Below are 23,052 nucleotides of genomic sequence, written 5' to 3'. Positions count from 1 at the left end.
CTGGTAAGTTGCCTGTGAGTTCAGGCAGTTGGACTCCTGTCTTTCCCTTGGTCTCAGCACTTGGGCTTTGACTTCTTCCAGGACTGATCCGGTACAGCAGCTTTTTATTATTTCCTCTTTGCATTTGGTCAGTTGTATTATGACAGAGGTCAGCAAGTGATCACTGTCCCTGCCTCTGAGGTGTCACCAGTTATGTGCCTTCAGGGGAAGGGACAGTTTTTGCTGTCTTCCCGTTCATCAAATTTAGTAATTCCCACAAGCAGTCCTTGAAGGAAGCTTGCAGTTAGTTTCTCACTTCATGCCCACAGCTTGTAGTCTTCTCTTGTTACCTGGAGCTGATTTTGTTCATGTTAGAAGCAACTACTTTCATTTCTGTGGCTTTCATATCCAGTCTTCTTTCCCTTGTATGCTGTCACAACCTTCTCTCTCTCCCGGCTTTGTAGAAAACGTAGCTTTAGTGTCTGGCCGTAGGGTTCATCAAACTTTTGTAAAATCAAAACAAGTTGTTGCGGTTTAGTCTGAGCAATGTGTTACTTACTGGAGGAAGGCAGAAGTCCTTCTAGTCTCAGGATGGCCTTTTCCTCACCAGTATACTGGTTCTGAAGGAAATTACTCTGGCAGGACCCCCATACAGGCGTGGTCCCCTGTAATTAGCCCATGGACCCTTCAGGTCCTCTTGTCAAAGTGTGCTCCAGCATGGTCTTGCTAGCAACCTCCGTGGTTTTAGCTTGCTACTTTTCTGTAGGAAACAGCTGAGCAGGATCAGTGCTCTTCTGTTTTCAGTGGGCACTTCATCAGCCTAACTATATCTGTCCCTGGATATTTGTCCCTGGAGCTTGCACAGGTCTCCTTTCCTTGGTTTCCCCTGGAGAGGAGCACATTAGAAGTACCTGTAGGGTTCAGGTTGGTGTTCTTTCAGTTTCATTTCTTAGGCAAGTGTTTGCTTGTCCTTGGCAAATGGTAACTGCAATGTACCACCTTATCAGTGTCCTGCAATATTGGCTGATCAGGAACAGTAAAAAACATATAAATCTTCTTATTGTCTAAAGACAGTGCCTTCATTTCCTTCTCTTCCCTAAAGCTTGCTTTTACATTTTAAGCCCTTATTTCACTCCTAAGTTCCTTGGTTTTTATTCTGGCAATTTACTTTATCCTCTGTATATATGCATGTAATCTTGGTCCAAGTAATTTTCTTGGTGCCCCCACCTTCTTACTATGAGACCACAAACCGTATCCACTGTATCAACCAGACACACCTAACATGTGTGGCACACTTTCTTCCAGCATACAAGTGTGGCGCTCCGGTTCCTCACAGGAAATATGAGGCAAGAATACACTAAAAGCTGTTGTGATTGAGAAAAGAGTCAGCCAATTCCGAAAACCCAGCTGCAATCCCAAAGTGTCCCACAAATTGGATCTCACAAATCAGCAAATAACCAGTTCTCAGAGCAGACAGGCAATGTTCTTCCATTTCGAGGCCCTGTGCACAACAGGTTGTATCTCACGACTCTCCTTTTCATTTCAAGACTTGGCTAAACTCTAACAGAGCTCCTGATAATAATTCTTATAGGAGCTAAAAACCCTGTAACCGTTTGCTTAATGCTGGCTTTTTTCCCCACTGTATATGAAAAGCAGCATCATTCTCTCTACCCTTCAGTCATAAGAAATATATCCTTGAGATATGCCAGAAAAGAATAGGAACTGAGCTTGGAAAGACTAAAAAAAAGTGATGAAAGGTAGAGCAGGAAATGAGCTAGTGGCCATCTGGAGATTATTAAGAATCAGAAGGATATTTAGAAGAAAATAACAAAAATATTTGGTAGGCTTTTTCAAAAATTCAAGTGGGGTTGAAAATAGCAGAAATACCGACTGTTTCTTTAAATGTTCTTTAAATGTTTTTCAACACACAAGCCATTGACTGTGTTGAGGGGAGAATAAAATATACAAAAGAATTAGCCATTATTTAGCAAGAGAAAGGGAACATTGGTACATGAGGCCTTTTAATACAGTTCAGTTGTTTTTTTTTTAAAATTACTATTGTCAGGTGAAACCATTAAAGAACCATTGGAAAATATTTTTGCAAGTAACATCAAGCAGAGCTAGTACTAAAATACCAATATTTTCTTTTTACAGTGATTCCATTGTCTCGATGGTGTAACTCAGTGCAGATTGAGTTTCTGTTTTCCCAGCATTATACGTCAGTCTTGTGGAAGCGCTTTACACATTGGGGGAAAAAAAAAATTAGAAAGCTTTAAAAGATGATAACATAGTGAAGGGATTCACTGGCTGTACCACTGTATTACAGATGTTGATAGCTCCTTGAGCTCCAGTGTCAGGCTTACTGTTCACTGTGTACTCTTGACTAGCATACCCACTCCATGGCACTGGGGGAAAATCAGGAGTGCACAGAGAGTGGTTGAATAGTAACTTGAAAGATTAAGGGTTTATAAAGTTCCTGAATAAATTCTATTCTGAACACTATCACGGCGCCGGGGAGGTCAATAAATATTGTAAATATGTAACTTGTGGCAATGGACCTGCCGTACTGGCTGTCAGCAGACTTAAAGGAAGAATGTAGTGGCTGTCTGCAAGGTCAGGTGTCCCTTTGCCAGCACCTTTGGAAGATTCCCTGTTTTGCCCACCAACACAGTCATCTAACTTCTCTGGGATTTGAGCTTTCTTTTCATCACAAGCACCATGTGCCAACACCTAGCCAGTCAGCAGCTTCTAATTAGCCTCTTCACATACTAAAGGCACACAAATCTCAAAGAGCATCCACCCGACTCACAGGTCCTGCTCTTGCCTTTGTGCACAGCAGGTTCTAATACAAATGTCTGCTCCTCTTCTTCTTTTCTCCCTTCTCTAGCAGAAAGCTGTCCACAGAAGGCTGAAGTGATTTGAGTTTGTGTTTTTGGACCACAGAGTAAACAAAAGCATAAAGGTGATGAGAATCAGAGGGGTCTCACCATCTGAAATGAGGTGACACACACTTCAGGTATAGAAATCCATCCATACTGTCTTCAGTTGTCTTCTGTGTATGGTGGATGGTTCTTACAATATTTTCCTAGAATTTATTTTATAGAGCAATGATTAAGCTGATGGACAAATTATCTCCTTTGTTGGTAAGATCTGCCCATTTTAAACTGTAAATGGGCTAGGAATCCCATTTGGATACCCTTGTGGATGATGCATGATTATAAGCTGTAACAAAATCTTGATGTTACAGAGATATTAGTAAGGGAGACTTCTGCTAGGATTCCTAGAGCCTCAGCCCCTTCCCCAGACTGTGCATGTAAGGAGTAGGAGGCTGTGGATGTGCAGAGGTGTGTAAGTTCTAGAAACGCTGGGACAGCTTTTCTTTGGTGTCCTCTACCCATAGCTATACTGTGGTGCAGAATCCTTCCCTCTGTCCCCACAATTACACCGCAGTAGTTGCCATCTGATTCAGTTTACTGGTGCAGGAGTGGGTGACCTGTCTCCTATATTGCTGGGTCTGAAATGGAGGTGATTGTTGCAGGAGGGGGTGTGCTTAGCATCATTGCCTTCAGAGGGAAATTTTTGGGGTGATATGCTTGTCTAAGTATTTAACATAAAAACTAAAATCTATTTTGTCATGAACTTATTTTTGAGTGTATAATGTTCTGGATGTGTTTTCAAAGGAAATTTTTGAAAGCTTTGATTAAAAAGTGGCTGTGTAGAACAACCTCTCAGCACCAGCCATCCAGTCCTGGTTCATGCTGAATGTGTCAGTGCAGCTTGGGAAAAGCACTGTTCAGAGGAATCAGAGAGATTGGGAGCTGGACATTAAACCCCAATACATAATTCCAGAAATTACATCATTATTATTTGGTATTAAAAGTACTAAAGCTACCAATTTTGTCTCTGGTTTCTCTATGCTTTTAAATAAACCCATAGAGATCCAAGCTTTGTTTACTATTATTTTTCTTCTCTCTCTTTTTTATTTTGTTCTTCTCTTTGTGCATGAACTTAAGATCTAACTAAACATCTATTCACACATAAGGACTTATGCATGTCATTTTCAACACACACCATTGTGCAGGCACTGTGAAGAAAAGTAGTCCCTCTCCTTACATTATTTATGGCTTTCTCATGCAGAGAGGTGAGACACATTAAATGGTTCAATAACTGTCTTCTATTTAATTGTGTCAGCAAGAAGAGTCTGTTCTTTCCTGTACTTTCCATTCCCTGGTTCTCTAGTTTCCTTCTGGCTGTCTTTGATCTGTAAAGACACAGTCCTGTCTTACTGAAATTGTATCTTCAGCAGGGATAGCAGGTGAATTGAATCAGATAAAATAAAACCTGATCTGTATACAACACTAAAGCTCAAGCTGAATCAGAATGCAATAGCTCCAGCTGCCGACAGCAGCTCTTTGACCTTCAAGATCAATGCACTGAAGAAGTTATTACATACCTAAATTACATGGATGTCATTGTTACTTAAGCACATTTGAAACTATAAACATACACAAAGTAGTTTATTAAATTTCCTGCAGACCCGGGAGCTCAGAGTAAAACCAGCCATGGAAATGTACTGCTGATGAACCAGAATTCTCACGACTTGGGAGAAGGTCAACAGACACAGCAAAAGCATTAAAAATCTCCCGTGCTACTTTTGCTACTAGGGCCACAATCCTTAAAAAAATACACAGGAAAAAACATTTGTTCTCTTCCTAATGGAAGAACCTATTTCCTCGCCAGCATCACACTGCAGTAAGTAGCCTCCTCCCTGCCTTTATCCTCACCGTTCAGGGTACTACTATAATCACTAATTATTGTCTTTTATTTGAGACAAAGTTATATTTTTCTATGAATAATTCCAGTGCTGTATCATCTGGGAAATCCTGCTGTAAGTGGTGTGTAACTTCACCCATTCCACTTTTTGCATAGTGAGACAGTCCTGGAGGTGGGTCTGGCAGGTGGTGTGGCCTCCTGTGGTGCCCCACCGATGGGATTCCTCCAGCAGTGCCCATCACAGGCGTCCTCACAGTGGGACAGAAGGAATAAGCTGACAGTTACTCAGTGACTCTGGCTTCACAGGAGCTGATGCATGATTGCAAAAGCTGCCCTAAGCACCAGACATGATGGCAGCCACCTGCCTGCTGAACCCTGGGGTGGCCGGCTGACTGCCCAGCCACCCTGGGGGGATGTGTCCGAGGTCTGCCTGCTACCTGGGTGCACTCGGGCATGTGGTCCTACACGTCCCCTGGGCTTGCTCTGCCACACCACAGGCAGCCTTGCAGACACAATGCATCACAGCAGGAGGACCAGGTCTGCAGGCAGCCTGAGGGCTTCTCTTGGCCAGAAGAGGAGAAGATGGGGTGTACGCCACGTGTTAAACCTCTAGTTTTGCGATAGACTTCTTGTTTGCTTTTCTTAGACTGGAGCTTAACGGCTGGTGAAAGTCATCGTAGTGCCCTGACATTCAGTAAATCTCCATTCTGCCTATCTTACTCTATTTAACTTATCTTACTTTGTTTCACAAGAACAGACATATGTATTGCTAAATGTTTCTTTTTCCAGCCGCCAAAAGCCACGGTGTTAGCTAAGTAAACTCATCAGTGTGTAGGATGCTTTTTTTTTTTTTTTTTTTTTTATGAATGAGAATGAGGAAGAGCACAACTAATAGATCATAAGAATAATTTGAAGAGAAAAATGTGTGATTTTATTTTGCTTCATTTGACAAATATTTAAACAAAAAACAAACATGTTTGTGTTTATAGAACCTGTTAACCAATCTGACATTCATAACAATAATTATAGTAATGATAATAACTATAATCACTGTAGTATGAAATTAACAGCAGGGAAAAAGGCTGTTCTAACAATAATCACTGGTATAGACAACCACCAGAGCACATAATCTAACAAATCACTAAAGAAATTACTGTAACACTACGTTTGGATCAATAACACAAATTGTTTGGTACTCACAGAAGTGAAAAGAATGAGAGCAATTAACATCATTGTTTCAAATCATTGATCAGCTACTTGAAAAAAAGTGTCAAATAATTTTAGAACCTCAAATGTGCCTTTGTATCATGGGTCCTTTGAACTTGTAATGAGTCACTAAAATTTGAGGTATATCTTCAATTGATTTGAATAAATATAACTCCACTGAAGTCAATGGCATCATGTCATTTTAGATCTAGGTCTAATTACCTTCAGTTTTGATAGTGGAGCCTAGAAGACACCACTAAGTAGATGTTTCACCTCATCTTTGCACGCAGCTGCTGTCTGAGTATTGTTTGTCTTGTTGGTTAACAGGGTGAGTTGGAAGATTCAGAAAGGCCTCTGAAATCAGGAAAAAAATGTGCTAAATGGATGCAACAAAGTGAAAAATAATAGAAAAGAGGTAGCATAAGTGAGGGAGAATGAGGGGCAGGGGGGAGAGAGAGGTCCCTTAGGGCAAGACTGTCAAAGGCAGATATCTTGGTTTATCTACTTACCACAACTAGCAGTGTGATTTTCAAAAAATGTATAGCTTTTGGGGTGGCCACATTAATAAGAACACCTAGGTGTCTGAACTCCGTGCTTGGGCATGGCGTGACAGAGGCTGGGGCTGGGTGGACTTTGACAAGTCACTGCAAGCCCACTGGCGGGGCAGCTTGGAGAGATGCTGTCTCTCTCTTCTCACTTGTTTTGTGGGCAGGGCAAACTTTGGTAGCACTTGGCCTCAGGATGTAGCCATGTCTGGGGCTCAAGCAGAATGGGAATGAGGCAGCACCTGGCATTTAAACAGCTGTGAAAATTCAACACTTTTCAAGTTTAAGCAGCACCTGAGCAGTGGCCTGTGGTTTTAAAATCTGGGATTATGTTCTGAAGTGCTAGCAAGGTGCACAAAGTCTCTGTGGATCGTATCCCAAAGGTCTTTGAAAATACTGCAAAGTGCTTAACATTGTACTCAGATTTGGTTTGGAGCTTTGAGACCCACATAATAAAAAATAAATGCCTTAGGGAAAGATCATTTGCTAACAAGTCCGATATGCTTATGTACATTATTTGAGTGAGAGTGATATTAAAAAGAGTGTTTTGTTTTAAAGGAACATGTGTGCACAGATGTCTTACAGTACTTCAATATTTTCAGCTACTGGCTGTTATAGATCTTTAATGTAACTATCGATCAGGCCAAATTGGTAAAAAAGTTAAACTTAAATGGCAAGGGATTCAAGACCACTGATTGGGACAGCTGTTTTTTAACAAATTTTCACAATGAATGATGTGGTAAATGATAATGCATTATACCAACTACAAATCAGAACCTGTTTCAGTAATTTCTATGAGTTTTATAGTTTCTTAGATCCTATGTAAGTGTAATCATGCAGTGTTCAGTCCTGAATAGCTTTGTCAAGAAGAGCTCCTACTAGCAGGGTTCCCCTGCTATAAGAAATTCATCACAGTGGGAGGTGGATTAGATCTAAATTGAGCGGGTCTTTCATCTATGTAAAAAGACGTCAGACCCTGTCACTGTGTTTCTGTAGTGTGGAAGACAGAAGAGGTAGAAGTCAATGGTACTTTTGCATCAGAGGGGACTTACCTATACACAAATTACCAAGGTAGCAAAATAAAGCTGTAGGAGAGTCTTTACAGTAATTCCATTAGTTGTGTAATTATAGCAACAAGAAAAGAAAAACATAAACATTGTTACAACAGGGCCAAAAGCCTTATTCTTTCAGACATACTGGGTCCAAATATTTAACAGAAAAAGTGTTTCTTTTTTTAGCAGCTTTCATAAGCAACCAAGATTGACAAAGACTAGAATGGGAAGCAAAGGTAAAATGAGTTGTTCATGATTACAAAACAAATCAGTGGCACAAGCCAGGAACAAGACAGTCTTCTGGCTCACAGACTTCTTTTCATATTGTCTATCGTAACAATAGCATACAATGAATAAAACAAACTAGTAGAATGAAAATTAAGTTAATATTCGTAGGATGACCATTAGCAAATTGCGCATACTTTTTTGTCTAATACCTGTTACTTATTCTAAATGTAAAAAAACCTGCTTTTAATCTGCTTAATCTTAGAATCTTGATTCTGTGTATTGGAAGTGCTGAAAATAAGAAGACTGCTAAAGGCAGTTCTCAGCTGGTTAGATCAAAAATCATATTCATAGAACTTTTAGGTATTTATTAGCTAGGATTCTGAACTCTGACATCCACCTCTCACTGTTTTATTAGTAGAATGTGTCGGTAAATGAAGGAGAAAAGAAACAGCAGCAACAAAAAGTTTAGTGACTTGCTGATTTAGGGAGAAACAAATTGTTCTGTAAGCAGTCAGCCTAAAGAAATGTGGTTTCCTATTGATTTGTATCCTTTAATGTTCCTGCACTGAACTACTCCAAATCCCATTATGTTCCTATGTTATCCTCTCTTCCTCTTCCCTCCAGGCTCAGCTAAAACTATGCATCAGCTGATTAGGCTGCTGTTTAGTAGCAAACAAAATGTACAATAAGGAAGTGTTCTTTACCTTTTCCTTGGTGAAAGCTGAAATTGGGGTTTATTTCCCATACTTAGCAGTTTTCACAAAATTTGTTGAAGTGTGACTTTGTGACTTTTATCCCTCCCAACTAAAATTACACAGAGGGTTCAAAAGCCATTGTAGACAGTTGGACAGGTGTCTGCTCAAACCACATAATCACATCAATATTATTTCTTTAGGAAAACATGGCAGAAAATAGGTCTAAGAGATCTTGGTTTATTTTGGCATTTTCGCAGTTTATTTCTTTGATTTTGCAAGTGTGAATCACAAATGTGTAGTGATCACTATTCTCATGGAAGAGTTTGTTTCCATCTTATTCGTGCACTGGAAGATCAACACGGTTTTGGTTTTGCAAAGTAATATCCAGGGTGATTCAAGTCCAGATGTTGTTAGATTATACAAAACACTAAAACTGAATTAACTCATTATTACTGAAAAAATATGAAAGAAATAAATAACTTTATTTTGTAGAGGCAATGGCTTAACTGTATCATGAACAGTTAAGCAACCAAGAATGGAAATAACAGTTTTTCAGCTCAGTTTTCTGCTTTTATTTAAAAAGAAATGTGGACCTTTTCTTAAAATATGGACCAAATATTTTTTTCAGTTCTTTCATTTTCATTCTTTTTTGAATGTCTGGAATTTATCTCGGGACCAAATGTGCTAAAATAATGAGGGGATGATACTTGACTGGTACTGAAGCCTGAGCCTTACAAGAACATTGCATGACACTTCCAGCCTCAATCTGCCAAACCAACACTTACTGGTCCCAAGTTTTAAAAAACATATAAAATACCTTTGGTTTCCTGAGGGCAGGGGGATGGGACGGGGACGGACGACACGACTCTTAATGGAGGTGGCATCCTGAAATTTACCTGCTTTTGGAAAAAAATGGGATTTAACAGAACACAGGAAAATAGGGGCTGAGAAAATAGGATTTCATAGAACACAGGAAAATAGGGGCTGAGTACAATGTCATATTTACTAGCAATAGACCTATTTGGCAAAGTAATATTCTGTCAAGAAGAGTGGCAAAATTAGACTGGACGAAGCACTGAAGGAAGTATCAGAGGAAACAAGACCGTTTCAACAGGAAGGACAGGATGATCTATCCAGTGGGCATTTCTAATTGTTACAATTCATAGCAGAGTCTGCTGTTAACTTAAAATGTCTGGAGTCATTGTGTTCCTTTTAAAAAGACAGAGATGCTGCAATTATGCCAATTGTCCTTTCAAAGTACTATGTTCACTGAAAAACTGTAGCACTTCCTTTGATATCTTTGAATAGTAATACACATGTTTCTCCGTACAAGACATCATTTATTTTTCAGGTGAAAGGAAGGGAAAAAGCAGCGTGGAAGAGAGATACTTCTGTTCATGTACACCATATCTCTTAAAGGTGTGGACAGGGCAGGGAGACCCAGGAGAACAAATTCAGAAATAAGGGGTAGAATATGACATATATGATCAGTAGCTGATTCTGAACCTGCACAGGAGAGTTTCATTCTTGACAAATCTTTCTTTATTGTTTAAATGCTGTCACCATTGAAGAACTGAGGTGAATGCCAGGCTCTTCAATGGGTAGTTTTAAATAGTGATCAAAGAGGTCAATCCCATACAAAGACCTGTACAACTGGCCTTTCTTTACCCTCATACTGCATTGCAACAAACTCACCAGCATTCCCCTGCCCCCAGCTCCCTAAGGCTCCTGTTCTTATGTTCTCACCGGCAGCACAGATGCTATCAGGTGGTTGCATAGCTTGCACAGCCTGATGGGTTCACAGAAGCTCTTTCTCGCACAACGACAGATTAACCCCACTTTCTTTGCTCTGTGATAACTGCCCATGCACAAGATCTAGTGATGAGGTGCCTGTCATGAAACTTTCTCTGTCCATATGTCAGACATCTAAAGTGAGTCATTCTGGCTGTCACTATAATCCCTAAAGGTACAGGGACCAGCAGGGGACAATTCACTCCATTCAAAAATAAATGTTTAAATGAAGGGAACTGGCCTGAGGATGTGAACATCTCTGCTCCCCTGATTGTAGAAGAAATATCTGTGTCTGTTTGGCTGTCTCCATCTCCATCTTCATCTCTCTCCCCTCCCCCCCCCCAACCCGCATCCCACTCCCACAACTGAATTAGATGATAACAAAAAACTTTTGGAAAGTTAAAGCTACCTGAGATAAATCCAAGCCTTATTCCCATATCTTACCTTCCATGTAAAATAATTTGGGATCACTATAACAAGAGATGGGTCAAAATGGGAATTCAGAAGTCCTGGTATGGCAGTTTGGAAACCCTGGTTTACCTCTTCTCTGTGCCATGTGGAAAAGGGGTCATATATTCTTTTGGGCATAAAGTGGCACGATGGAGAAACTGGACCATTTCCACTGCTTCATGCAACACTCAGTTTCTAGGAATTGCATTGAAAAGACTTTCTAAAGGGCAAAATGATGGTGAAAAGCAGATTTGCTTTCACATAATCTTAGATGGGAAAGGAAATAGGTCCAAACTCCTCTCCAGTCAACTGGGAAATGAAAAACAGGAGCACAGAAATTAGATTAGCAGGGTAAAGATATTCTGATCACAAAGAGACCTTTTACTTACAAAGTAAGGGCACTGCTGAAGCCTGAATCAAGGCTAAAGTAAATTTGACCAGTCTCTTGGCCACAGACATGCTAATAAAAATGTAAAAGTCTCATGTTAGCAATCAAGAGACTGTAATTTTCAGTACAAAATAAATTCATGAAATCATAATGAAACTTCAAAACAAGATCTCATTCAGAGTCTCCAAATTGCCTTCAGTAACTTTATTTCCTTTACAAGGGATAGAAAACTGTAAGGCATTGAAGCAGAATAAAAATGATGAAGGTTTTTCAATGGACTCATTGTAGGAATAAAGAAAATAAACTATCAAACTGGTCTTTATTGTCAAGGTAAAGAGCCATTTCTGTGCTGGATGTTTCTACACTGATTTGTGAGACACACTGTCTCCATGTAAAGTTTACATCTATATACTATTCACATTTTGGTCCTGAAAGCAGCAAGAAAAAATAGGTTAAAATAACTGGGAATTATTCTCCAAAAAATTATGTCACCATTACCTCAGAGTAAATGTGTCTTTAGGTTTTTGTTGCTCCTTAAATAGCTGTTTTGTACTGCTAGAGTTTAAGCACTGCTGGAACTCTGTCAATTCTTGACCTTATTTTTTTTTTCTTGCCTAAGTAAGGAAAACTCCCAGCTGATTGTGAGAGTGCTCTGTTGCCATCACAAAAGACCCTCTTCTTTGGGAGAAAAGCTGAATTTCCGGTGTGAGATCATCAGGTTCAAGAAAAGGAGAAAAAAATGCTCTTAAAAAAATAACTGAAGCAGACAGCATAGCAGGAATTGGTGATTATCTGGCACACAGTCAGATCGTCAGTCATGGCGAGGCACGAGGAATGCTGGTTCTGCAGCTGCAGGCTGAAAAAAATGGCTGAGACTAAACAGTGAGCATTTATCAACAACTGGAAGCATTTAGACAAAGAAACTAATTTTTCATTGTCCTCCTTTATAATCAGTTTTTGCTACATTTTTCTCCAGTCAGAAAGGCAATTAGCATACAGAGTTCTCATCAGTCCTGAAAACTTTCTCTCCTTTCCTGGGTTGACAAAGTAAAACTGATCGTATATAAGCAGGTTTTGGCCTGATTAAAAGATCTGGGGGCAAGACAGATACTCTGCATAATATATTTATTTTTGATGGGATGAAGCAGGCACTATTCCACAGGAGCTGGATCCTAGTGATGGAGAGGGTGTTCCTCCCCAGTTACGCTCTGTACTCAAAGTACTCTGACTGTAAAACGCTCCACCTTGCAGAAGTTTAAGGCTTTGCCCAAACGATGCTTGGTCCCTTTCAAGCCTTGCTGCGGGCTATACTGCTGCAACAGTGAGAAGCAGCTCTCACAGATAGGTCTCTTTTCCACAGAAATTCAATTTACTGTCATGACAGACATTGCAAAGCTGAGAGAGGCAAAAAGCGGGGACAGATGCACCCCAGGCTCACTCTCTCCTCTTACTGCTGTGGCTCCTCAGAAGGAGGTGTGCAGCGGAGCTGGTAAAAAATTGGGGTAGGAAGAAGCACACAAGTATTGGAAAGTAAGTTATAAGTGGTGGGATGTTGATACTAATGACAAAATGTTTTGCTTTTGACCTAGTCAAGAGTAAAAAGTCAGAGACGGGCTCACACTGTTACCATGGGATATCCCTGTCTTTCACCTTTAGGAGCAGCTAATGATTTCTTTTGGCATGTGGGTAGCACAGGTATAATCCATCCCCATCCTCAGCATGCAATGGAGGACTTTTTCCTTTGTTTTGTTCATGAATTCAGAGACTGTACATATAACATGGAGGCAAAATGCTTTGAAAAGTGGGGTATCACTTGCAGGACAGAGGGAAAGCTCAGCATACATGTGGGTGCATCTTAGGCAAGAGGGTATGTTGACCAGAGGGTAACCATCATTGGCAATATGTTCTCTGAGGCCTTTAAAAGAAGATTAGATAAACACCAAAAAAACATATAGCAGAAAACAAGTTTTCCCTAAGGGAAAAGGGAAGGCATGTCCTAACCATTTTTATTATCTCCTGTCAGATACATCAGCTGAGGACTTGTCCCTTCAATTCTACTGATTGTATATAACTCATTGCATGGAGAATTAACTAGGTGGCAGTAATCACTCAACGATCTGAGATGCACACATCATAAACCTTATAAGTTTTCTTGTCAGATTAAAATCGGGGGTGGGGGACAACAGATATGTTTCAGCTCTTAAAAGAATATTTTGTCTTAACTGCACTTTGCAGCAGCTTATATAGCAGATTTATGGCTAGCACAAAGAAAGCATTCATGGATCCTGGTTCATCACTGGTGTTGCGTGTGCACAGAACCTTTAATTCTATGTGCAATGAAGACCTGCTGAATTTAGAGAACTTTCTATTTAGTTCTCAAACTCTTAACAGAAAATACATGCTGTGCAGAGCATTATCTGCTGTTGTTTCATCCTCACTAGTGCATCAGCATCCAGCTATTCTGTACGTTAAACAGTTGCCACATAGGAATGTATGGGGAGAGAAAAATAAGAAGAATGAGGGGGAGTTCTGATGGAACTGAGAAAGGATAATTAAAAAAGAATGCAAAGATATGATGTAAACCTTCTGTGTGTTGAAACAAGCCTCTGTCTCTTAAAAAGCATTTATTATGAAATCACTATAGACATGAAGATTTTGCTCCAGTCAGTGTCAGCAGCAGCAACTGAAAGGACGTGAGTAAAACTAAATGTGAGCTATTGCAGCTTATTGAGTGTGCAGCTCCTAGGAAAGAGGCCCAAGCAGAAACACAATTCTGTGAAGATCCCACTTCAAAACATTTTGGTGGGAAGATAGCCAGTGTCTGACTGTAAAAACTCTAGGGTTTGTTTGTCCCTCAGTCCTGAGTTTCCTCCTGAATTTCAGAGACTGATTGCAGTTACAGGCACATTTGAGGTCACTTGTTTTTCAGTGGTATGATTTTTTTTAGTTTTTCATATTTTGAACTGATGTGGTTCAGTCAGTATCTGCTAGTCTGGGACTAAATGTTTTCAAATGACACATAGGAGTTCATGCTACAAAGCTCTTACTAGTTCTGTGGTGATGCTTAAGAATGTGTAACTTGGCAGGTATGAAAAAAGAAAACAGAAATACAGTTCACCAGACAGAAAGATGGGCAAACATACACATTCCTCGGAAGGAATGTGAAAAAAAAACCCCTACACTGATATGAGGACAATGCCTTATATTCATGACCACCTCTCATATGAATGGAAGGAAGCACAAAATGCAGATCTCAGTTAGGTCATTAATCATGAAAACTCTCTTATTAACTAAGTTATGATCATATTTTGGAACTGACTATACTCTTTCTGTAATATGAACCCATGAAATTAATTATTTTTTTAAAAAAATAAGTGTGTTTTGCTCTAAGTTCAATGGTACAATTCATCATTGGTTGTATCTGTACTAAAAAGTAGGATGTTGTGCCCAGTCTAACTGGTAGTGGATTTCACCAGGTATCTGTGGAATGAACATCCTCAGAGTTTTGGCTCAGAAACAGAGAAGGAAGAAGAGGGGAAATATGTTGACTCTTTGAGCTGGGGAAAAATATCACTGGTATGCACTTATGTGGAAGAGATAACAGCCAGAAGTAGAAACAGAATACTCACACAATTTGCAGCATGTTAAGTGCTTTTGGCTGATGCTATCAAAAAATCAAGTGTGATATCTAAGTAAATACATACTAAAATAATTCTTACTCCTAAGGACCCTCTGTGAAATTCACAACAAAACTCCAGAGTCAAAAGGGAAAGAATCAGAAGTAAAGGCATTTATGAAAGCTCTAAAAAGGGAAGGGAAAGGAAATGATATTGTTAATGTAGCAGATTCTTAAAATAGTGGGTGACTGCATAGAAATACTTCTATACAAGGACTGAAATGTAACAGAGACACCCACACCACTGTAATGCAGATTTCCCCCTCTCACGTTATTCTTGGTTGAGTTAATTTTTTTTTCTTTTTGTCATAACAAGATCATCAGAAGTTCTCTTTATTAAAAGGTATTTTTTTCTCCTTTATTCATACATGTGAGCCACCTATTTTCCCACTGATTATAAATGAAACACTGGTTGTGCTTCACCAATGCTACGTGGTAATTGAAAGAAGGATCTTTAGATTATTACTAAGAAATAAAAAAAATATTTTAAAAAAGAAAAAGCTTACTAAATAAATATAAATATTGTATGTCAAAGGCTGTTTCACTTATTTATCCAAGGCCCCAAATTAGGGGAGAATTTACAAGGATCAGTACAGAACCATGGTGGTATAAAACTGACAGGGAAGAAGTGAATCTCAGCCAGGGCTAAAGCGAAGGGGGAGTAGGGCATGAGGGAAAAGCAAACTCTGTCCCATTCCCTTTGACTTTGCTTTCCACTTTATGCACACTGACTTATTTACCTCAGAGCATATCTGTAAATTATCAGGTGAATTTGGTTTCACCCCCCGTGGACATCAGTGTAGTTGACTGCACACAGTGTAAAGCAATGGAGGGGATTGCTACAGTCTTTTATTGTACCCCAGATCCTTATCAGTGTGCTACAATGCGTGACATCTTAGGCACTGGTTGAACACAGCAAAGATAAAACATGTATTTGGAGGAACATACATTATATATGTATGTATACAAACATATATTTGGAGGACAAGTGACGGGCTTTTTGCAGGTGTGAGAAGGTCTTGAAATCTGAAAAGATCTTTTGCTCCTTTTTTCTTCAGCTTTTGTTGTTTTCTTTTTAAAGCACTAAGATTCAGAATTTAGATTTGGAGTTCTATTTTTTTAAAATGTTGCAGTGTAAGTAATATACTTACCCAAGTGCTTGATTTATTTTTACCACACAAATCTTTTATTTGCTTGAAGTGAAGCATTTTCCAAAGTATGTGGCTGAACAAACCCCTACATATTGCCTCCAACCTTGGAAAAAATCAAATGCCCTTATATTTTTACTTTTTGTCCTAATTTTGATATAAGGTTCATATATGACATTTATCATATGTTTTCATCTTCCTTTTTCTTGAAATATCTCTGTCACAACCTTCCCTTTCTTGTCTAGCAATTGGCCAAGATAATAGAAATCAACCCAGTATTTCCTTGTAGGATTTCTTCTTAATCGAACCATTTAATTTCTCTCATTTGCAAAATAGAGAGAATAATGTTCCTTTACTTATGGGAAGCTATATTGCTTAGTTATGTTTAAAGTGTTTTGAAATCAATGGATTATCCATGATGCAAAATGTTAAGAATTTTAATTTTGGTAAAATCTTAATGGGCTTTATCAATGATTATCTAGTGAATACTCTTCTACACTGCTGAAATCTTGAGATCATGTTTTAAGTACTCCAAAACTAATTGCTTCCTGTTTATATAGGTGCAGGTATATAAGATGGAAAATACTATGTATAAATTCATGTGAAGTTTGATATCTCCATTTGAGAAATCCAATAATGTGGTCTGATAAAAATGTATTGGAACTAAACCCTTATGCGAGAGGGAATTCAGGTAACCTAAATGATCAGCGTAACAGCTGAAATAGAAAGCCAGAAAAGTAAGATGGTACCTTTTGATTTCCATTCTCTCTCTCTTTCTTTCTTTCTTCTTTTTTTTTTTTTTTTCTTTTTCAGTCTATGCTAAATCACTTTTCTTCATTCAGTCTTCCACTGTGGATCATGGATTCATCGACCCCTAATAATTTCTTATTCCCTCAGTTTAGTTCTCTCCACTAGTTCTCATCTTTTAAGAGCAGCCAAGCAAATGCTGACACAGAAAAAATATCTCCTCTAGATAAAATTACAAAATTTATTTCAATTGGCTAATTATTTCAGTCTCAAGTGGCCAGTGAATAAGTGAGATTGCATCTGAACATCTTTCCTTTTCAATGTGCATGTCGAGGACTCTTCAGATTGTATGGTGCCTTTCACCAGCAACAAAAACAGTGTCATAACATAGATAAAAGAAATAAAAGAAAGTAGCCTCCTGACAGTGTTTCTGCAATATATATTATTGCAAACAAAAACTTTAATAAAATGTTAGGATTAACATACTAATTTTATACAATTGAAGTATTCCAAAATGTCTCTTATGTCACTCTATTACAGTGAAAACCCAAAGATATTGCAATAACAAACCTTAATTATAGTCCTTCCACTAATTTTTATTATATATTTTAAGTCTATTCGTCCATTTGTGGCTTTTTTTTTTTTTTTTAATCATAAGACTTCCTGCAAGGAAAGAAAATTGGACTGGATTCTGGAGTCACCTCTGTTAGACACTATTCTCTTCTGGATCTACTTTTCAGTATTTTGTTGTTAAAGCATTTGGAGATCCCTGGAGGGTCATCCATTTAGTATTAAGATCTCCATAATATCTGCAGAATTTTGAAGGCAATTTTATTGTCAGAAAATTCTACCAGGAGAGAGAGACACAGCAAAACTTCATTTTTCTTCTTGCTTTTTTCTGAATCTAAAATAGACACTGTTCTGACTGAATGCTGAGTACCTCTTGCTCTGGAAAAATATTGCTGAGAGTCAAAGCTTCCCCTCTACACTCCATGGATCACTGCAAGGGTGCAGTAATACAGGAGAAAGGGAATTTCTGAATCTTGAAGTCCAGCTTGCAACTGATTTTATGCCTACATTTTCCTTTTTAAGAGTTATTGCTTATTCATGAGTAACATCTTTTGCACTTTTAAGTGAAGTTTCCAAGTTGAAACAAGTAAACCAATAGAAGCAAATCAAGAAATCACCGAAACCTTCAAACCCTACACTTGAAGCCATCCATTTTTTGTTTATAGCGGTTAGTTTGGGGGCTGCTATATTATTAATTACTTATCATTTGGGGACCTTATTATATGATTCTGTACCTTGGAATTAAAATGTTGTTGCTGTAAAACGGATTGACAACTTCAGGCCTACATGGAATAAAATGTACCAGGAAAATCCTAGGATTTACTGGATTATTTTCTTTGGTAATATTTCCAGATGAATTTTCCATGCTGATAAGAACTATCAGTAAAAATTAGCAAGTTATCCAATAATAGATTATTTTGTAGTTTCAGCTTAACATGAATGGATCTGAAAAAAAGGAACTGCTAAACTCAGCAAGTCACAGCCAACAGATTCATACTCTGCTAAAATCTCACCTGAATGAACAATTGCAGATTATCTGTATACCAAATTTTAATGCATTTATTGAATACATATCAGCATTTTTCAAGACAAAGAACAGTATGGTCATAAAGCACTCATTGTATTAGAGGTCCAGAAGTTATTCTTTGAAAGAAATAGTTGAATAAGCTAGTATTTATGATTTCTATGGGAGAAATTATGTTTGAGGAGGGATTTGGAAGAAAAATGGATGAATGCCAGTGGCACTAGTTTGGAAATGATTTGCAGTTTATTATTCTGATCTTTCTGCACCAAGATTATAAATTGTTAAGTTACTGAGATTCATATAAATTATATACAAAATCTCCAAACAAATCCTGCCACATTAAAACCCCATGAAAATTAAAAAAATGTAATTCATGAAACAGAAGAATGTTGCTACTTTAATTCTATCCTTGTGCACTAGCGTATTACAAAGAAGCCCTAAAATTACATGACCATTCACTAGTATAGCCACAAGACTTGGATTATTCAGCCCATTGGGTTAGGCTGCTAATTTACGTTCTTTATTTTCTCTCTGTGCTGTCTGATCCAGCTGTTGCTCCATGTAATGTACTTATCTGGTTCCATACTATGCTCATCCCCTGATTAACTGTTTGGTCTCATATCTCATGTTACCATCAGTTTGGTCTGACTTTCTTTTATGTTTACTACACTTCTGATTTTAGAACCATCTGCAGAAGTAATAACCATCTACCTCTACAGCAAGTATGTACGCACAAGTCAGCTTTTGAGCTGTTGGTGGAGAAAGAACTAGGCTTGTCTTAATGAATGGATACAAAAAGCCTAATTATGTACCTTACTCTGGAAAATGCAAGCAGTAGAAATGTGTCTTTCTTATTATTGATAGATACTGCATCATTGTGAACAGAGCCAGTCTGGGAACCAGAAGATACTTCATGAATAAACTTTGAATGGAGAACCATTATCTGGAACTCTTTGGACAAAAACAAACCAAACCAACCAACCAAACAAAAAAAAAACCCCAAAATAAAGCAAACAATCCTGTGCTGAACTGTTTCTTTAATGAGGAAAATTCAGGAGAGAGCAAACACCTTTCCTTAAGCAGCAGGTCATGGTTCAGAAGTGTGCTTGGGAGGGTGATAGTTTGTTGCAGGCATCCACACACGTAGGTGCAAGTCTGGGCTGCCCATCCTTCAGGAGTGTGGTTTGCTCTCCAGCTGGTTAGCATTTATGCAGCAATCAGCAGGAAGAACTAAGTGGAGCTGCAAAGTGTTCCTGTGCAGCTCAGCAGAAAAATGTTCTCTGCTCTGCATTCTTTTGGGCTGCTCAGATAAATTCTAATCGACAGGCTTCAGCAGCAGTGGCCATTACATGTGCACTCACCATTGCACTGGTCAGGGAAAGGCTGAGCTGTATGTAACGTTAACAGTGAAAAAGGCCAGAAGTATCTTGTGGAGGTGCAATAGTGAGATTTCTCTTTGCAAAGAAGGATTATACTCTTTCACTGATTTCCATGAAATATTTAAATGATATTTTTTGTCAGAATAACCAGGAATGATCATCATAGTGCTTTTTTTTTTTTTTTGGGGGGGGGGAGGGGGCGGGAAATGTTATGGAAGCAGCTCTATTAATTATTGAATGTCACATTGCGGAATTCATAAAGGGCAAGATAATGTTCCTTTTTTTTTTTCTTTTTTTTTTCTTGAAATAAAAAATAGAATCCCAGTACTGTATGAAGTTAGAAACAAAGCAGCCAACAAGCACCAAGATGATAAAAAGGACAATGCCCTATGTCTTCTGCCAGGAAATGTTTTTGGAAGTAACTTAAACAGTTCTGAAAACCTCCACTTTCTATATCCAAAGTTTATGTAGCAGAGACCTCTCTTTAAATGGTTTAGATCAGCTGTCTGTAAATCAAAGGTCTTCCAAGTATAGTCATGTGCCCGATAGAAGTTAAGTTGCATGAAATGGTGCTTATATCTGCATGTAGGTCACAGAGAAAAAAAGTAGGAAACCGCAAACCTAGAAAATTAAATATGGAGGTTTTTCATAGTCCATGGAATTATAATTGGAATAAATACGTTCAATGACAGGAAAAAAAGTGGAAATGGGCACAGCAAAGCAATAGCAGGATTTATACAACAGAGAAATTATTTGAAATATAAGGACAAAAGGGTCATTTCAACATTACTAACTACAGTATGAAATAACATTGGAGGGGAGAAGCAATGCACAATGTGAGGAATTTTCTTTTTGAAATAGAATTCTGCATTTTGGTTATGTCAACTGAATGGAACAGCACTGGAAATTGCTTTAATTCCTATTTCCACTGCTTGCAAGATCTTTGACAGAGAGAGGTAAATAAATAAGGTTGGGTCACTGACAGCAGCCTACAGAAAGAGAATCCCTTGTGTATGTTACAGAATAAATTTATCAGAAGTGGGGAAATTTGTGAGAAACTTTGTGCTGGATGCCCACTGAATAAAGTCCATTTTGTGCTGGTATCCATCACATTTCTGACTGAGCCTTGTTTCTTGTGAAGCAAAATATTTTTTTAAGGTATTAATAAATGAAAGGTATTTATGTATGTGCCTTCTCTAATTCTTCTTAGATCTCACTTCTGCAATGTAAATTCCTGATGCAGTTCTTTCCTACATTGTGCTTTTTGTGTACAGTATCATATTGGTTTTAAGCATCAACATTACCTCAGGTCTCAAAACCTAAGCAGAACCTCACATAAAAAGGACACACCTGTTACCGCACTAACACGGACAGCTTCCTTTTGACCACCATAACATATAAACTCTGCATACAAACTGCTGAGACAGGGTTATAATCTCCAGGAGCAGTGTAGGGTGCTGGAACACTTCAGGGCAGCAGCGCATCCACCACAACGACAGATGAAAGCAGGAGGCAGTTCAGGCTCTGACCATGCCCAGAACCTCACTGCACCTGGCCTTCCGCAAAAAAGAACAAGTTTCTAACAGGATTAGGGATCTACCCAAGAAGAATCCTTTGAGTTTTCAGCACCACTGCATTGCCTTCTTCCTTCAATCCGTTCATCACGAGACCTTTTGCTCAGTTCTTCCAGAATGCAAAAGCATTTCTCTCTGGCTTGTAACTGCTTAGGATAAATACTGCATTGAGTATCAAATCCTCCATGTGATATTTCTACCCAAATGCAATGGATTAACTTAAACTGGCTAACATTTAGTTTCACATAATCCCTAGATGATTTGAACTGAAATATTCTAGGGAGTGATTGCAAGTGGTTTATCACAGTATCTGAGAGGGAAGTAACCGTAATAGAAACTGCATTTGACAGAATGGAATGCTTGTAAAATGCAGTGATTACATCAGCTACACTTGAATACAAGACAAAATTTATTTATTTCCTCTAAATGAAAATGGAATCTCAATGCAAAATCTTATCTTGGTGTTAATTGGGTTTAGTTGCTAAAAGGCTGGATCCTTACACTCCCCACTTAATATCTTCCACTCTCCCAAAATGTTGTAAATTCTGCAGAATTAACCAGTATCCTGACACGATGGACTATAAAATTCTTGCCTCCCAGTTTCACTTGGCTACTTTTTTTTTTTCTTTTTTTTTTCTTTTTTTTTTCACCTTAAGCACCTAGATAATGACACATTTACTCTCAACCAATATAATTCATGCTGGCTTTCTTTCACTTTTGTATTGGTTTATTTTATTCTTGCTGTCAATCTTTATTGACTACAGAAGGAAGCACTTATTATTATTGGCATTTAAGCCATTGCAGTTTGCTGGGCAAAGTTTTATCACTTCCTTTTTTTAGAATTTGCAAATATTGGACACTTTGTTCTCTACAACTATTTTGTGTTCTCTGTCTCTCATAATATGTAATTACACATAAAATGGGTGCTGTGGCACAAAGAAGCTTTGTGGATATACTTACCAACACCATAAGACAGTTTCTTTATACCTTAACAATGGTAAGAGTGCACAAGAGTTCAGGGTTCATAGATCTAATGGCTTTAAGTGGCTTTCAGTTAGAAGTCTAAGTGCTAGCTACTCACATTTTTATAATGAGTCTGCAGCTTTGAAAAGGAAAGTAACTAATGATTAGCCACACTGTATCAGAGAATAAAGAGATTTCCCTCTGTGGGAAGAATATTATAGTTGCAGGGGAAAAAAATTAAAGGTTTAATAATGTTCCTTGTTGAAAGACTATTTCAGGAAGCCTGCAGTCTGGAATGTAAAAAAACCCCTTCTATAAATATTACAATGTTTAATCTCTAATATGTATAGAAGGGAAACACTTTCATCCTGCTGTCTGGGCAATTAGACACACCCCCTCAATGCACTCTGTAGAAGAAACTGTTCTTATTCTCCTCCATTGATTTCTCTGCTAATCCTCACTGCTTTGTACCCTGACGAAGCTGTGGATTCTTGCTCTTTATTCTTTCAAGAACATATAGAATTTCAGGTTTGTAAACAAAGCAAAACAAAGAACTCTCATAATCCTTTTCATGGTTGGACTTGATGATCCCAAAGGTATTTTCCAACCTAAATGATTCTATTATTCTATGGAGATATTATACTGTATAGGTATTTTGCCTGATAGGTAAAATTTTCCTAGAAAGGCCAAGTTCCCCTGATGTGTAGGCAAACAAAATCAGAAGGGATAGCTTAAGGGTTGGTTTCCTATCACTTACCATGATTTGTTTGACTTTAGGTTTACTGTTACTTAAACAGAGACTGGTTTGCGTTTAATTCCTAACACTGTTGCTGGCTGTATTTTTTATGACTGTGACACTTTTCA

The sequence above is a fragment of the Falco rusticolus genome, chromosome 5 (assembly GCF_015220075.1).
Source record: "Falco rusticolus isolate bFalRus1 chromosome 5, bFalRus1.pri, whole genome shotgun sequence".
NCBI classification, from domain to species: Eukaryota; Metazoa; Chordata; class Aves; order Falconiformes; family Falconidae; genus Falco; species Falco rusticolus.
The sequence above is the reverse complement of the archived record's forward strand: the minus strand, read 5'-3'. Positions refer to the sequence as shown.